We start from the raw sequence: 17,933 nt of genomic DNA on the forward strand, positions 1-17,933 counted from the left end.
TCCAAACGGCTGTTCTTTATGTCAGCCTTTTAGATGCAGCATGTGAACTCATAGTTGAGGCATGTGGGATCTAGTTCTCTGACCAGGGATTGAACCCGAGCCTCCTGCATTGGGAGCATGGAGTCTTAGCCACTGGACCACCAGGACCACTGGAGAAGTCCTGGTATGAGCATTTAAACTGAGTAGGTACTGAAGGGAGAACACTGGCTTTCTAGCTTTAAAAAAAAAAAAAAAATCTAAATCCCAGGTCTCAACTTGTCTTTTTTATCTTGTGACTGCCTTCCCAAAATGGACAATTCTTCCTCTGGAGCCCCTTGAAGTTTAATGAGCAAGAGCAGACACACAAGAATACATATAAACACACAGTCCTGAAATAAGCATGGTATCTTTACCAAGTTATCTATAGTAACAAAACCATGTGCTTACTCTAGTTTGTTAATGTCGGAAGTGCTATGCTGGGCTGTGCAGAGGACATAGTAACACATGGCCCTTGCCCTCCAGATATTTGCAAATTCTAAGAGAGAAGATGGCTACTGAAAAGGTTGGGGTATCCTGGGGGTGGATGATTTGAGAAGTGTGGTGTACAGGGGGGGGAGGTTGAAGGGGGTGGGAAATGATAGAGTGTGGGTGAGACTTGAAGGGTCCCATGCCCCCACTGAACACCTACGGTCAAACAATCCCAAAGTATTCCTGGAGTGCTGCCTCCTCAAATACTGCTGGGCACTGTGGGGGATGCACCGTCTATGCCTATGACAAGGTGCCTGCCCTCAGATGGAGAGGCAGAACTAGGGCACAGAACACAGAAAAGAACTAACTGCTAAGCGGGGCTTACCTATGGGGTCAAGAGTTCAGAGGCAAAAGCATTCAGAGAAAGCTTCATGGAAGTGGGGCTTGAAGGATTTGGCCAGGTGAAGGGTGTCCTGTAGGCACACAGATAGGGGTGAGAATAGCATGTGTAGCTTCAGCAGGGCACGTCAATCTCGGGTCAGCATCCCCAAGCCGACACAGAACCACCACTACAACCAGAGGAACGCACCGCTCCAGGAACTGCAATTTGGGGAGTTCCCACCGAATGTGGGCCTCTGGGCTGAGAACTGTTCCTGAGCTTCTTCAGCCTCTTTGGAAGAAGAGGTAATAGTTTGACTGACTGAAAAGTCTAGCTACATTTTATTCCATTCTCCTCTTCAAAAATACACCTCTCTTTTTCTCTGTGTTTAGGTTGTGGCTTTTATTTCCAGGCTTGAATTCAGCAGGTGTTCCCAAGTTCTGAACTCTTTAAAAACTCCTCACGTTAAACACAATAACCAGAAAACTATTATGGGATGTCCACTGGAGGTCAGGCACTTTACGAAGTACTTAACACACAGAACTCATTTGACCATTGAAACATTTTCAGGAGATGTTAGGTCCCATGTTATACATGAGGAAACTGAGGCTCAGAAAGAAGTGGAGTGTCCAAAGTAATATCGCTAGGAAGTGGCAGAGTCAGGATTCAAACCACATCTGTCTAACTTCAGAGACTGTATGAAACCACTAAATGGGAAGAGAAAGACTAAAAAGGACCAAGATTTAAAACTGAGTGTTTTTTTCCCTTTTTTTGGCTGACCGGCATGCGGGATCTTAGTTCCTAGACCAGGGATCGGACCCATGCTCCCTGTAGTGGAAGCTTGTGACTCTAACCAGTGGACCACTGGAGAATTCTGCTAAAACTGAGTCTTTAATAACTGGCTAGGAGGAAAACCAACTCTGGGCCTCAGTTTCCCCACTATAAAATAAAGAGGTTGGATTAGATCATCCATTCATTCACTTAACAAACACTTGTTGAGGGCCAACTCCATGCCAGGGTGGACAACATTGGTAAGAGAGGACGGAGGCTGTGATACACAGATGAGAAATACTGGGTTCCTTCATCCAAGGAAGGGAAAATCTGGTTGGAAAGATAGATAGGCAGAGCATAGAAGTGCTAAGTAAAGGGACCAATTCAGAACTGTGGGGTCAGGGAGTCGGGGAGAAGAGGTGGCAGGAAAAAGCAGGCTTGAGTCATGGTTGAGTACCATTTCAACAAGCTGAGAAGGGCATAGACAAAGCTGAGGGAACAGTCAAGGAAGCGCTGGTCTTGTCCAAGGAATGCCAAGAGGGCCAGTTTGGTGAGAACAGAAGCCCTGTGAGGGACATGGAAGGAAAGAAGGCTGGAATCAAACCGGGGAGGGCCCTGAAAGTTAGGTGAGGACTCATGGACTTGATTTTGTTGGCAGCCTGCAGTCACAGCCAGTTTTTCAGGAGGGCAGTTGATTTCTTAGAGTTCCTTCCACCTCCAACACTGTCTGTTTGATTAAGAACCTTGTTAAGTGCCTAGGAGTCTTTAGGAAGGGAGGAGGCTTGATCTGGAGAGGGCTCTGGGGTGATTTTAGCCCCCTTCCTCATTTCCCGCCCCCCGCCCCGCAGCTATAAAATCCAGAAAGATTGTTAGTTGTTTACAGAGTTAAGTTTAACCAGACACACTGTCTCCCCATCTAGACCCGGGGCTCTGAGAGGGCAGAGACCAGGCCTTCCTCAGCTGCAGTGAGCTGCTGGAATGCATCTCCAGCAGCAACCTGCAGCAATAAGGTGCATTTGAAATTTATACGAATACCGGCAATGAATTGCTCTCTGTGGCCTACCCAGAAGATAAGTGAAACACTGGAAAGCACATAGTATGTGTAAGTCACAGTCAGTCTAGTACCAGCCCCATTCTTTCCCCAGATTTGCAAGTCTCTTTCTGAACCCTGATCTCTGGTCTGCTTTCAAGTAGGGTGACTTAGCATGAGTCCTTTGACAGGCTTGAGACCCTAGGTTCCAAACCTGACTTCACCTTCAACTGACTTCACCTTCAACTGCAGGGACTGAAGGGATGACCAGAAGCTGCAAATCTGCTTCATTCTGACACTCTAAAGATCTAAACCACTGGGATTTTATTGTTGTTGTTGTCATAGGACTGGGCTGTTTTACCAGAGAGACAAGGCCTGTGATTGCAGAACAAAGCAGAGAATTGAAGCAATTATCCTATGAATTTAGCCAGAGGTTTGGTTTGGGGCCTAAATTACCCTGGGACACCCCCCCCCCTCAATGCCCTGTTTTGTCTGGTCAGCTCACGAAGACAGGGCTCAGGCCAGTGTCACCCCTAAATCTCTGTGCCACATCTAGGGTGGCTGGTGGTGCCAACGCTAATAATAACAACTCTTGTATGAGCCTAGTAGTTTACAGTGTACAAAATTCTTTCCCATCCATTATTTCATTTGATGCTCAGGTGTGTGCCTGTGAGGGAAGTATGACAGGTGCATTGATTTCTATATTTTAGAGCATGGGGAAGACCCAAAACACATTACCTGGCACAAGGCTTGCACTGCTTAAATTCTAGGGCTTGCCTGAGGTCCCACTGCTAGCTATCGACAAGACAGAACTGGGATGGGATTCTTAGAACTCTCCAAACAATCCTCTTTCCATTACAACAAGCTGCCTCTCTGAGTCCAGCTGTTATTGATGGGAGAAACAACTAGAAAAACAAATCTGCCTGAAAGGGAATATTTTTGACATGAAATGGAGGCCCCATACCATATTAAAAGGCGCTCCATATGTGGAAACAGGACTACTGAGGTTGAATCCTGGTTCGGGAATTCACTAGCCATGTGACCTTCAGCTAGCTGCTCAGAGCCGCTCCTGGCCTCAGTTTCCTCAATTAAAAAATCAAGAGCTGCAGTGAGAAACAAATGAAATAACACAACTGAAAGGGCTTTGTAAACACTCCGATGTTGTACAAAGATAAGGTATTATGATGATGATATTGTGGTTCTAGCCTCAAATAAAATAATCATTTAAATCTGCATTCTTTACAAGGTTTCCCACAACTCTCCCTACCCTGCTCCTTGGTTTCCCATCATCTCCTGCAGGGCAGGAAGTGTGGCCCCCAACAGGAAAGGGCTCAGAAAAGCTAAAGCTTCAGCCAGGAAATAACCATCTTGCCCCAACCTTCATTTCACCAGATAAATGATGCAGCCAAATGGTGAGACACAAACGAGAGGGAATGGAGATGTCCAAAATCCATCTCAGCCTCAAACCAAGGAACAAAGCAGCCCTAAGGCCCTAAGGGCCTTAAGAGATGTGGAGATGCAGTAATTACCGGGTTAATTAAAATCACTGAAGACGGCCAATGTGAATCAAAGCAGAATTGGTGGGGTCTGCGTTATCAGGCCTGATAGAGGCAATTTCCCCCCTTTAAGAATGCATTCTGAGTTCATATCTTGATTAGCTTAAACAATCATTTCCAAATCTTCACTTTCCCTTGGTGCAACTAAGGCCAAGCACTTTTTAATGTATGTGCATGCGGTGCATGGCAGGGTGGGAGCGGTCAAGTAAAACAGCTAGTGAAGAGGTTCCCCCAAGCAAAGCAAAATGGCAAGCAGTCTGTCCTCACCACTGGCAATAGATTTTGAGGTTGGTGAGGACAAGCAAGAGGGGTCGCAGAACGCCAGGCCTCAAAAGCAAAACCACTGCGGCCTTCATGCTTGCCCTCCTCCACAGTACTCACGCGCATCCTTCAAACCAGGTGAGGCAGACATACCAGGCAAGTCTCAACTGCCATCTCTAAAGTCCTTCCAAAGGAGAGAAGACACCCCATAGCTTAGGGATGGAACCTCTGGGCCTAGGACAAAGGCAGGGGGGCGGGGAGAAGGAGGAGGAAGACATTAATCCTGCTGGGCTTCCTTTTAGTCCAAATGACCCTCTGGCTTCCTTAGTATAGATAAATATATAATAAATAATATCAATATATCTGCACATAAAGATTTTTTTCAAATTCCTGCTATTCATTTCACATTCCGTTGACAATAATGCCCTGAACCCTCCAGGAACTGCTGGGCACCTCCCCTAATACCCTCTAGGTTGAGGCCGTGCCTTTGAAGTCCCCACCAGGGACTCAGGGCTGGAACTGCTAAGAAACACCCAAAGACTGAAAGCAAGAAGGCCGGCAGCTTCAGATCCATCGCAAGCTGCTCTCCTCCTCAGAGTTAATGTAAAGTCATCAGAGTTCCAGTGTGGACCGCAGACTTCTCAGCCCTTCAGTCCCGGGGATAGCCTGGGATGTAAACACGTAGGAGGATTTATTCCTTTAGCCAGGAAAGGAGTCGTTAGGGTAAAGGGTAAGGGTCAAGGGGTTCAGTTTGGTGTCTGAGGAGCCCAGAGAAAGCGGGCAGAAGCTGAATCCTCTTCGAGCCAGGTTTTTGGCCCGAGTCGAGCAGGCTTCCCCCTTTACAGACCTTTCGCCCCCTCCTCCTTCCTCCCTCGGGCCTCTCACTCCCGCCGCCCCCCCACCCCCATGTCTCCACGCCCAGGCCGGGGGTGCCCTTTGAGGTCTGCCTAGGGAGGTTTGCAGCCGGGGCGGTTGCCACGAAGGGTGGGACGCCCCGGAGACGCGACGCGAGACAGCGAGCCCCGGCATTTTCCCTTCCCCAGCACCTGTCCCACTTCGGCGCCGGGGCTGGGGCTGCACCCGCGTGCGGCCTCGGTGCCCAAGCGTCGGAGCCACGCACCGAGGTCGCCCGGGTTAGGGAAGTGGGGGGCCGAGGGAGGGGCGGGGCGTCCGGCGGGGGCGCCCCCCACCCCGCGCACGCAAGACCCTAACCACCACCCGCTTACACAGAGGCTAAACCGAGAGAGAGAGTCACACAGAAAGCTCGAGCGAAAACGCTTGCTCTCCGACCCCGAGCGGCGTTGCTCGCCCCCCCTCCTTCCTGGAGCCAAGGGCTGGCCGGGGAAGGTGGCTCCGTTCTTCCCCCGTGGCCAGTGCGGGGTCTGCGGCTGCCTGGCGAGGTTCCGGCTTCCCCGGGGCTGGCAGGGGGAGCCCCGAGAACTGCAGGCCCGCCCCCCCTTCCTCCTCCTCCTTCCCCTCCTCCCCCACGTGTCCTCCCAGAGCCCAGCGGCCTGATCCCAGCACCCCCCGCCACCTCCCTCCTCCTCGCGCTTCGCCCGCTTCCCCGGCAGCGTGGAGAAGAGCAAAGTTGCGACAGCCGGCGAGGGGCTCTGCCCAGGTGAAGGGGGCGCCGTGGGAGGGGGGGGGGGACGGCGCGGCCCTGCGGCGGGGGCGGAGGGGAGATAAAGAAACTTGCTTTCCGCCGCCCCCACCCCGCGCGGGTTCGGATCTTGCGTGGACCCAGCCCTCGTGGCGAGACGCGGCAACGCCGCCAGGACCGAGGCCGGCACCGGGACCGGGACCCGGACCGCGCGCCCGAGTCGGCTCGGCGGGCGCAGGCAGCGGGCCAGGCCGGCACCCAGGCAAGGGCGGGGTGGGTGGCCGTACACCGGACCGAACCGGGGACTCCGGTGGCCTGGGCGCGGGCCGAACCCGGACCGGGCCGAGTTGGGTGGCGAAGTAGGACGTGGATTCGGGGGCGGGGCGCGGCGGGAGGGGGAAACCAGGCCCGGCCGGACTGGCCTGGGCGTGGGGGCGGGGGGCGAGTTCGGGGCACTTGCTGGGCTCGGGACCGAGCGGTAGGGCGGGGCGGTGCTAGGGGCTGGGCCCGGCTCGCGGGGAGAGGGCGAGGGGAGGGGGGGGCCGGGGGTGGAGTAGGGGCGTGGAGTTGGGAGCGGGGTCTGGCCTCGGCCGGGGGCGAAGGTAGATCGGCGGGGCCGCCAGCAAAGGGAGGGAGGCCCGTGGTAGCGCGGCGGCGGCGAAGGCCAGCTTCCGCGGAGTTTGTGCCCGGGCTTCCCGGGCTCCGGCCGCCTCACGCGCACAAATGGGGCTAGGGGATTGACTGGTAAGCAACTACGAGTGTTAGACGGTGTTCGGCGGCGATTCCGGGAAAAGCGCGGAGAGACACTGTCTGCAATTATGCCGCACACCCCCCCCCCCCCCCGCAACCTCTTTAGCATCTGGATTCTGCTCTCAGGGGGCCGCGGACCCTCCCCGCCACAACCTTTTCACTCTCCAGCACTCCCACCGCCTCCCTCGCCTTACTCGGCCATCTGACTCTCCTATGGGTGTGTGTTTGGGGGTGGACGACGGCGGGGGGTGGGTATACTTTTCCTCTCGCGGCGGCAGCCTAGTTCCTATCTTTATTCCTACATGTAGCGTCGCTTCGAGTCGCATGGACATTGGGGTTTAGATAATTTACCCCAACTAACGCCCCCCCTCCCCAAGCGATTTGATGGCTTTTAAGGAAGAGGCCGAATCTCTGGATTTCCACGCGTGGGATGAGGTTTGAGGATTGGGATTCTCCCCCAGCTCACTTACAGTACCAACCCCTCTTTCCTTGTGAGCCATTTCCACGGGCATCCGAACTCGAGGGGAGGAACAGCAGTGTTAATGTGTTTCTCTGTCTCTACACAGGGTCGGCGTGGCCAAGGACGGCTGGTCTCGGAGGAAAAGTAGCCACCAGTCCAACTCGGGTCGCCCCCACTATTACTTAGGTGAGGGGGGGCAATGCTAAAGAAGGGGATACTGGTGGGTAAGGGCCCAGTATAAGGGAGGGGGCTGGGTAGTCGCCCCCGAGGGACTCCCTTTCTTGGCGGGGAGGGAGACGCGAGCCCCGGCTTCAAGGGAGGGGTTCCGGGGAGGGAGATGAGGGGTGGCGACGAGGGGGGGCGGGAAGAAGGGGGGAGTCACGCCCTGCCAGCAAGGGGAGCCTCCCTCAGGCCCCTGGGAGAAGGGGACTGAATGCGTCTGCTCTGTACTGCTGGGCAGGGGAGATCGGGGGTCTCCGGATTTGCACATTGGATCCAGCACCGGTGGCCTGAGAAAGTCAGGTCGGGGCATAAGGTGGAGAGCGTTGGAAGAAAGAGAGAAACCCCTGACCATGATGCACTGATCTTTTCCCTTCCTCAACCTCCCCCTTGGTGGGGCGTACGGTGGGGGGGCGTGGGGCTCCTGCAGCCCCTCGAATTGAGCACCTTCGCCTCTCCTGGGAGTCTAGCTTTTTGCCCGGCTTGCTGCAGCCACCGCTGCCTCCCTCTCCGGAATCTGCTCGGTCCTCGCAGCGATCCCCTCCTCCTCCCCTCCCCTCCCAGTGTCACCGGGGCTGCTTGGCTCTGCCCCCTTCGCCGCCGCTTGCTCCCTGCTTTCGTCCCTCCCTCTCTTGCTTGCTCCCTCCCTTCGCCTCCTCCTCCCTATTCCTCCCCCCCGGGCAGGCGGCATTCTGGGAGTTGTAGTCCCGCAGAGCGGGGGCCGGCGCCACCCGCGAACCCGACCGGACTCCACTTCCCGTCGAGCCCTGCGACCGGCACCCACTCCACCAGGCTTCGCTCGCACACACAGACACACACACACACCGCTCTCCCCCTCACTCTTTCGCTCGCCGCGGCTGCTGCCAGTGTGTGGCTCTGTCTCTCCTCCGCTTTGCTGAGCCCTCCCTTCTTCCTCTCAGTTCCTAGAGTCCGACCGCCGCCGCCGCCGCCGAGAGAGAGGAGAAGGAGGTCGGTGGCAATAAGGGGCGGAGGGGGCATCAGATCGGGGCAGTATTAGGCGGGTGGTGGCTCTGAAGGGGTTAGAGGGAGTCCGGGTGGCGGCCTGAGCCTCCCCGCGGAGCCGAGTCGGGAACAGGTGCGTCTTTTTTTTCTCTCCCCCAACCCTTCCACCCCTTTTGACTCCCCAGCTTTCTCATATCCCCCACCCGCTCCTTTCTACCTCAAGCCTTTCCCCAACCCTGTCCCTTCTTCGCCCCGCGGCCGCTCTGCTTGCCCCCCGGGGGCGCCGTCCTCTTCGTGTCCCCGGACGTAGCGCTCCCTGGAGCTCAATCTGCCCTCGCCCCTCCCTTTGGGACAGCTCCCCTCCACTTCCCACCTTCGTACCCCATCCGTGCCATACCCTACCCCCTCCTCACCCCTTCTCCCCTTAGCCAGGTGAGACTTGTTCACCACGATCCGAGAGTCTTCTTCCCGGCTGGGCGGGGGTCTCCATGGAAACGGGGGTCGGGTTGATCCTGGGGGGGAAACCATTGGAATTACCCCACTCCTCGGAAAGGGAGGTGGAGGCATCGGTCTTGTTAACTACCTGGCCCCAACCCCCTGCTCCGAGGATCCGACCATCCGAAGGGAGGCTGGCCAGCAGGGCAGGGCGAGAAAGGGCTTGTTTTTTTTTTTTTTTTTTTTTTTGAGGGGGGGTCTGTCCGTGATGAAGTCCTGAAGAGACCAGGAGAAAATACCCTCCAACCTCAGAGGGGAGGTGCGACGGGTGCTCTGAAGGGCTGCTTTCTCCCTGGTGTCGGGGTGCAGGAACCGTAGGGTAAGGGGTACCCCTAGGTGGCGGCGGGGCCTGGGTTCGGGAGTGGGAGTGCTGTGATGGGGGCAGGGGCAATTATCCGAGTCCCTGGAAAAAAGGCGGGGGATGACTTCGGAGCGCCCTGGCTCCGCTGCCCTCGCTCTAGGGGCGGGGGCCGCCGGGCCGGGCGCGGCGGGGAGGGGGCTTAAATTGAAGGAGGATGAGATGGGGGTAATTCATACTAGCCCTGGCAAGCCAGGGGGGAGATCCCGGCGTGCAAGCTCTCCACCCGCTTCGCGCCAGGCCTGAAGGCGAGGGGTCTGAGAGCAAAGCCGAGGACTGCAAGGAGGGAGGCTCCGGTTACGGGGCCGGGTTTCGGGATCAGGGGCAATCCCTCAGCCCTTGGGGAAGGAGGGAGAGGGATGGCCACGAACCCCAGGGCTCCCCCACCCCGGGTCCTGAGGGGCGTGAGGAACGGACAGCAGGCCCGGCGGAGCTGGATTCGAACGGATCGCGGCTGGGGAGTGCGGGGGGGCTTAGTGGTGGGCTTCGGGGGGAGCAGTCCCGCGGCGGGGCGGGCGGGCGGGGCGTGGGGCTCCGGCGGGCGGCGGGGCGGGGCCGGGGCGGCGCTGCTGCCGCCGCCGCCGCTGCCGCCGCCGCTGCTGCTCCTGCTGGGGCCGCCGCCGCCGTTGCCGCCGCCGCCGCCGCTTCTGGGCGGGGAACGGAGGCCAAAGGGAGTCCCGTGCCGGGGCAGAGGGCGCCGGCGGCGCGCGGTGGGGAGGGGGCCGGCCTGGGGGCGGGGGCAGGCGGGGGGTGGAGCCCCCGACGGGGGGCGGTACGAGCCCGGACGAAGACGACGGAGAGCCCCGGGGGCCGGGTGCATGGAGGACGAGGTGCTGGGAGAAGGAAGCGGGGGGTGGGTCCCGCGACGGGCCTCGTGGGCTTGGCTCGTCGAGGTTCTGCTTCGGGACGGGAGCCCTGCGGGGGTGCCCAGGGGTCCGGGAAGGGACCGGGAGGTGAACTGGACGATGGAGGGGGCCCTGCTCTCCGGGGTCCCGCCGAGAGGAAGGCTGGGCCAGAGGGACGTCCGGGGCAAGGCTGGGAGGAGCCGGCCGCACCTCAGCTGGGGATTTCGAGTTATGGAGGTGGGGGAGATTGTTGTAGGGAAAGAGGTGGTCAAGGGGAACGCGCGAGGCAAGCAGACTGCAAACCGCGGAGGCCGGTGTGGGGGGGTGGGGGCTTCTGTTCCACCCTCCCACCCCACCTGCGGTGGAGGCACTCTGTTTTTGTTTTATTGTTTTGAAAATTTTAGACGTTGTCTGAATGAAGCTGTTGATGCGGTGATACTTACTCATTCTTGGTGTCTCCTGGAGTAGACAGTAAGGACAAGCGTATCTTGGTGAGGACGAGGCTAGCCCAGGAGTCTAGCCCAGTTTAGGGGCTCTTTATGCTAGCGTGGGAAGGGAGCCTGGTAACTTCTGCGACAGCCGAGTGAATACTCTCCAGGAGGTTGGGCACAGAGGTGGAGTACGATTGCAAAAATGTTTGATGACACTTCTCGGGTGCATTGGTAGGTTTGCGCTACCCTGGTCAGCCCGTGGGTCTTTCAGCTTAGAAGGCTATTTCTCCAAGTCAGTCCGCTGAAACGTATTTCAGGGGAAATGAATGCAGGATGCGTTTGGGGTTGGGAGTGGATTAGGTTGATGATAAAATTACAGCATTGGAAGGGACTTTAAAGGCCACTTAATTTTCTGTTTACCTGTCTTGTCCTTGAATGTTGGGAGAGGGGAAGCTTTATTTTGGGAGACAGGTAGGCAGCACAGTGGAGCAGAGTTTAGGGGTACTTAAATTGCATGGTGATGTCCATGTAGTACTGAAGAGGACAGTTATGTAGGAAAGAAATTTGGAGGATTCCACTGGAGATTAAATGGGGGTAACTTAATCCTAAAAATCATCCAGAGACTCCAAATAGAAGCAAAACATAGAGTGAGGAACCTGTTAAATACTGATGGAGCAGCAAAGTTAGTAAGAAAGACTGGGGGAGCTAGGAGGAGCAGGAGGCTTGGTTATGGAAGTTAAGAGAATCTGAAGGCTGATGGAGTTGAGGAGGGACATGGCCATCTTGACTAAGCTGTGTGGACATTGCTAGCTGTGTGGACATCTTTTGACACGGCAAGTGAGGCAGCTGCCCTGGGGGTGGATGTAGGGGACAGGAGGCACGCCCATGGGGCACAGAGCCTTACTCACATTGGCGTCATTAATAAGAGAGCTGACCCTATCGCTAGGTTTTCAGCAAAGGTAGGTAGGTTTCTTTATGTTCTGGCCCTGAGAAGTCGCTGATGGAGGAAGTGGGGTGGACTCTGATGTCTGGGTTAAGGAGGGCTTGTTCTTTAGGTCACAAGGAGGAGATGTCAGATTGTCGGGCTGGGGCAGAGGAAAGCTGAGTCCCTGTCAAGCCCCGCAGTTGGAGTCTGGATTGGTCAGAGTGGAAGGCAGTTCCCCAAGAAATGGTGGCTGTACCAAGGGCACTTGTAGCTCTGGCTATATTGATGTACCAGGAGAGGATAGGGAGGGAAGGAGGATCCCTTTCTTTCTCAGGAGTGTAAACTTTCTTGGGAAGCAAAAGGGGTTCCTCCAGACATCTCTTTGCCTTATTCGTGCTATAGTTCACTATATGGGGGTGGGGGGAAGGTTCTCAACATGATGAGTCTGGATTAGGGTTTTAGAGAGTGTGTTCTTTTAGAGGAACAGAATTATAGGAGAAAAGGATTTGAATATTAGAAAGAAGGAAGGCAAAAAGAGAAGTCAGAAGTGGGTTGGATAGGCAGTGAAGAGGGAAGAAAGGTGGCTATCACTGGTCCCATTTTAGGGCCAACTAGGAAAAAGTGGAACCTTAAAATCTCCAGGATAATGTTTCCAAAGTAAAGTTTGAAGACCCTTTAAGACTCTTAACTTTCATGCTAGAATAAGTAAGGTTTGGGCAAGAGAGAAGGATATTGTTGTCATTCAGTTGCTAAGTCATGTCCGACTCTTTGTGACCCCATGAGAGAAGGATCTTGGGTAAAAGTAGGGCTAGGGAGAAAAAGTGATATATGGGAAGAAACAGAAATATATTTACACATAAGGAAATAGGAAGTTTAGAGATACTATACAGACTGAAAAATGCAGAATAGAGAAAGAGGGGGGATAATGAGCCAGAGGAGAAAGGTGTCATCTGGAGCTGGTGTGAGGAACATAAAAACTTGCTTTGATGGCCGCTGCCCTGGGAGGGCCCAGGAAGCAGAGGTTAGCTGGGATCCAGGGCTTACAAGTCTGAGCATTAATTATAAAATCTCAACTAAGGTAAGTATACAGAATGGGGGTAGGAATTCACCATTGTTAGTAGAATGGCCTTGAAAGAAGGAGAAAGAGGGAATACACCAGTTTTTCCAGTCTGCAAGTGGGCGGAATCCTAGATATAGGGAGGTGAATGATGGAAATTCCAGAATGAAACAGGATAAAGAACAGTGGCCTGAGAGCCTTGGGCCAGAATGGGAGGGTGGGGTGGGAGCAGGGAGAAGAGGCGTTAATCTGGGGTTGGACAGCTGGAGTGGTTCATTGCTTCTAGGCTGAGCTAAGTTTGAGATGGGCTAGAACGGCTTCCACCCCACTCCAGAACTCTTGCCTGGAAAATCCCATGGATGGAGGAGCCTGGTGGGCTGCGGTCCATGGGGTCGCTAAGAGTTGGACACGACTGAGCGACTTCACTTTCACTTTTCACTTTCATGCATTGGAGGAGGAAATGGCAACCCACTCCAGTGTTCTTGCCTGGAGAGTCCCAGGGACGGGGGAGCCTGGTGGGCTGCTGTCTACGGGGTCGCACAGAGTCGGACATGACTGAAGTGACTTAGCAGCAGAACGGCCTCAGACCGTAGAGAGCTGTTTTCCAGCATCAACCAGCATTCCGGGATTGAGAGAGAAGTTCATGGTTGAGTTTGGTGGGAAAGTGAACACTAGAGTGGAATGGAAAGAGTGCTGAGGAAAGTGGAAATTGTCGGGGTAAAATAGACAGGGAAAGGGAGAAGCCACCGATGACTACATTAAGGGCGGAAGGAAGACCCTACACCTTTGAGTTTTCAAAAGGAAAAGAAATTTCTTTTTAAAATATTTGTTTATTTATTTGTTTATTTGGCTGTGCCAGAGTTTGGCTGGGGTTTTAGCTGTGGCATGTGGGATTTTTAGCTGCAGAATATGAACTCTTAGTTGCAGCATCTAGTTACCTGACCAGGCATTGAACCTGGGCCCCCTGCATTGGGAAGGCAGAGTCCTAGCCACTGGACTACCAGGGAAGTCCCAGAGAGGAAGTTTCTTAATGCTGACGTTCCAGTTGGATGTGAGTCTCTGCCAGAAGGTTTAGCGTCTGACTGGCCAAAGAGGGAGGTAATAAGAAGTAATCTACCTTTCGGCCAGTAGGATGCTATACAGTATTTTATGTAATCTCACATACAAACTAGGCTTTATTAATGCCAGTTTTTGAATGGTCATCCTTAAAATAACGTAGAACCTGTTCTCTTTCTAAATCATATGCTTTCCTACTGTTCATAACTTAAAAGCACTCTTTTATGATGAAAACTTTCTTTGGTGAACTGAAGTTGAATTCTGGTCAAGAGTAAAATTTAACTTTGTTTCTATCCCCATAATTCAAATATGCTGTTCTGGTTCCCTCTTTTTTTTTTTTTTTTTAAAAGCAGAAGCCACCCTTTCCCCATAAAACATTAAAAAGTGGATCATTGTTTAAAAAGTGGCTGCAGGCTGCGTGTCAAGGTCATATTCTCCCTGGTCAATGAATTGTGATGAATTTGAAGAGAGATGATTTATTGTTTGTAAAATAGGGTAATTTTCAGCTTATTTGTGAGAGTGTGCATCGCAGGATACATCTTCATTTGGATTTTAAGAAGACCTTAGGCTAAGTGTCTGTGAAGAATCGAGAGTACTGAGGGGCAGGCAAAGATTTGTGTTTCAGGCTTCTTTGACTGTCTGCTAAGAAACAAAATTTGGTTACCTCATTGCTAAGGTATGCCTAGAAATCTTAGTGTTAGTGCCATTTAAGGGTACAGTTAAGTTTTGTTATAATGCTGGTGTCCAGGGACAAGGAGAATAAGCAGGTTTTCATTTTTCCAAGTTCTCTAGAGAAATGTTCTATATGCCACCCTGAACCCAGCATGAGTGGATGCACCCTATACCTGACCTGAGAGGTGATTAGGTATCTTACCATGATGAAGCTTTACTCAGCAGGACTTGGTCGTATGACACACAAGTTAGTATGGTCCAGTGGTTCTCAGACGTTAGCCTTCATCAGAATTACCTGGAGGCCTTTGGAGACATACAGCCTTATGTTAGAGTCCTCATTCCTCTCTTTCCTAGTTGTGTGGAACTTTCTCGAGCCTCAGTTTTCTCGTCTATAAAATGGAGATGATGATCCCAGCTTCACAGGGCTGTGAGGATTACACAAGATGATGGGTCTCTAGTACCTGGTCCATAGCAAGTGCCCAATAATGGCATTTAGTATTATAGTATAATCTAGTAGTATAATCTCATAGTGTAACTAGTTTTTCTTATTCAATTGTGTTCTATGACATTATCTTTTTTTATTATGCTATGGTAAATGTGGTGGCAGAAAGAAAACTGTCAATAGCTCCTGAGTGCTCCTCTTATATCTTGACGCTCTGTGCTCTTTCTCCATATTCCTGTTGTATTAGTACATATTTAGCATTTACGATGTGGTAGGAAGAAATAGCTTGGCTCATTACTGCATTGTTGCATCCACCTTTGAGGTGGAAGTGGCAGCTTCTTTACCAGCTGTGCTGTAACATGGCTGTTAGTGTTTCAGGGCAGGAACTGAAGGGTGTACATCCAGTCGAAACTTCAGGGCACATTTTGGGCCATGGTTTAAAAATGACCCAAATGTAGTTTACCAGGGTGACATTTTAAAAATCCATTGCTTTCTGAAAAGGGCTGCTGTGTTTAATTATGACTTGTTGGGCTTTCCAGCTGTCTCTGACATCTGGAATTTCTACAAGAGCTGATAGATAGAGCCCGGGTCTGGGATGGCTCTATGACAAGGATGTTCATCAGCGATTGAATGGGAGAGATTAGCGTCTCAAATAGCTCAGGTATCCCCAAACCAAAGTTCTGGGCAGGGAAAATGATGGGCTGTAAACTATAGTCCCTCTCTGCAGCCAAAGTGGACTTTGATGCCAACAATCAACTATGCCAATATAGGGAGAGTGTGATGTCAGGCCAATTTGAAACAGTAGATCAGTGAACAAATTAATGATTTCTGTTTGACTTTGGAAATGCATTATTATTCTCTGCCTGTCCCCCTCCCCAGCGGATTTACCTTCCTATTTATATTCTGCTTAGGCAAATATTAAAATGAGTTGTTCCCTGAGCACACATGTACTATAAGTGGCAGAAGGCAGTCCATAAGTCGTCTGGGTTTAAAAATTAGCTGTCGCTAAACCACCCTCAGATAACTGGAAGTTGACTTTATTATTTTGCTCCAGTCCAATTTTATTTTCTTTCTGTGATTTCTTTATCATGGAAGTAAGGAGAAGAAAGAAGAGAAAGTTTATGAGAGAAGCACAGGAAGTAAAAGAAATTCATAGGTCCAATGCTTTTTACACGGGGTTTCTGTATGGGGTAGTGGGTAGTGGGTATTTCCATTTTTACCCATAGTTTAGCAAGTATTTAATTATCAAGTACATATTGCCTGCCTTGTATCGTGCTAGGCACTATTGGGAGGAGCTATTAAAAGAGGTAGAAAATCTTCCTAGCCTTGAAAACTCTATAGATGAATAGCAGATTGAGCCAATATTGAGAGTTTGAGATTCTGTGAGCTAAATGTGTGTATGTATGTGTATACCTTTGGATGAGTAATGTCTGTAAAATGAGTTAAGCCCATAGTCTGGGGTGAGAGAATAGGGGAAAAAAATAGGCTGACACGGCCTCTCCAAATATTTGTGTAAGAGGTCCAGGAGACTTTTTTTTTAAGAAAGGCCAAAGCTTGGTGAGGAGGAATCCTTTAAGTGAAAAATTCCATATCTTGAATGCTGTACACCGAAATGAAGAACCTGTGAGAGCCACTGTCACAGTTTATTGCAGGGAGGACCCAAAAGCATCACAAAAGGGATTGAAGTCTCAGGTTACATTGCTTCAACTTTGGAGTGTGAAAAACACCTGCAATATTCACATGGTCCTGCTGAAGACCAAATTGAGGAAAGCCAGCTCTTATTTTTTTTTGATCTAGTAGAAATGAGAGGTGCTCAAAGGATGACCCTAGTTACGTAGGGTGACATTTTAAGGTGGTTTTGCATTTGGAAAAGGATTGATTAATTTCCTGATATTTAGGTTTTTTGGATATCTGTGACATCTAGAAGTTGTTCAAAATCTTGTTCCTAGAGCGTAGGTCCAGTTTAAAGCTATGATGAGGTGAGAAATTTTCTTTAAATGGAGTAAAATAATGTCCTTACAGTAGGAAATAAAAGTGAGTACTAGTTGAATAATAGGGGAAAAAAATATCTTGGCAGTGGGTGGAAAAACTAAAATGATCTGGTGGTATGAAAATGTACGTGAGAGATTAAAATATTTTACTTTTGCCTACTTCACTGCTGGAATTGATTACCTTTGGTCCATTCAAGTGCTTTTGTGTTATTCTCAACTTTTGCAGATGACATAGTAACTGGACAAGAGTAAGATGTCTCAGATGGTTGAGAAGTAGGGGCTGAAAATGCCCTCCAAGTTTGTTCCCCCACAGTTGAGGCTTTGGGTAGTAGAGCATAGTCGTCACTTGGTATCTGCAGGTGAGTGGTTCCAGGAACCTCCTCAGATGTCAAAATGGAATCAGATCCCACAATTCTCAAGTCGCTGATGCAAAATGGCAGAGTAGAAAGAAATTTCCACAGCAACATGAGTTTCGCATCCCTGGATTCAACCAGCTGCGGATGTCGAAGACCAAGATCAAGACCTCAAGCCCTGGTCACTCCTTTGAGATCAATGTCTAGCCTCCCAAGGTGACTACTTTGGAAGTAATGACATTCATTTGAGTGAGTAAGCTCTTATGCATTTAGCTGATAGTTAACCTTCCTTTGTATCCAAGTCTCATAAATGTTTATAAGGTGAGGTTTTCAAACATAGAGGTACCTAAGGAGTCTATGAAGGTGCCTCTGCTAGAGCTGTCTGCAGGCAATGCCTTAGCTTTCTCGGTAAACACAGGAATGAATGTATCTGAGAACAGGATGCCATGTCCCTTATAGGACTGATGCCTTGGAGTAGAACTGGTGGAACTTTTTGGATAGAAAAAAAAAAAACAACACAACAAAACCTCAGGGTAACTAGGAAATGCGAGAATATAAGATGGGGATGAATAGGGCAAAGGACCCCTTTCTCATTCCAATTTCCCAGCAGATTATTTTCAGTTGATTTCATCTGTGTGTATGTTTGTGTGTGGTGGTATATGGTGGTAGAGGAACCTGTTTTGCATGAAGGGAAGCAAAGTGATTGGGGCATGTTTACGGGACTCTTGAGTTTCAAGGAGTGGTATTTGGTTAATGGTAGGGAAAGATGAGGGGATATAGATTTTGAGGGAAAAGCTGGAGGAGAATCTTAGAATATGCCTTATATGGAGAATCATTAAATTAGAAGAATGTAAGTTGGAAGAACTTCCTCA

At 51.4% G+C, this 17,933-nt stretch overlaps 1 protein-coding gene across 8 annotated transcripts in view; it reads left to right on the top strand.

Annotated features, from left to right (window-relative positions):
* Positions 1-5,941: 5,941 nt before the first annotated feature.
* BCORL1 (BCL6 corepressor like 1) overlaps positions 5,942-17,933 on the top strand; it is a 59,252-nt gene continuing 47,260 nt past the window's right edge. For 2 of the 8 annotated variants that reach the window (XM_061137853.1, XM_061137851.1), the window contains exons 1-2: positions 5,942-6,062; positions 7,361-7,440. The gene's annotated coding sequence lies outside the window, so the exon portion shown is untranslated. Of the gene's footprint in view, positions 6,063-6,660; positions 6,789-7,360; positions 7,441-8,288; positions 8,443-9,123; positions 9,251-10,034; positions 10,120-17,933 lie in introns of those variants that run through there. The other 6 variants (XM_061137850.1, XM_061137860.1, XM_061137854.1 and 3 more) reach the window with 5 other exon arrangements.

This window comes from Dama dama, chromosome X (genome assembly GCF_033118175.1).
Source record: "Dama dama isolate Ldn47 chromosome X, ASM3311817v1, whole genome shotgun sequence".
Taxonomy (NCBI): Eukaryota; Metazoa; Chordata; class Mammalia; order Artiodactyla; family Cervidae; genus Dama; species Dama dama.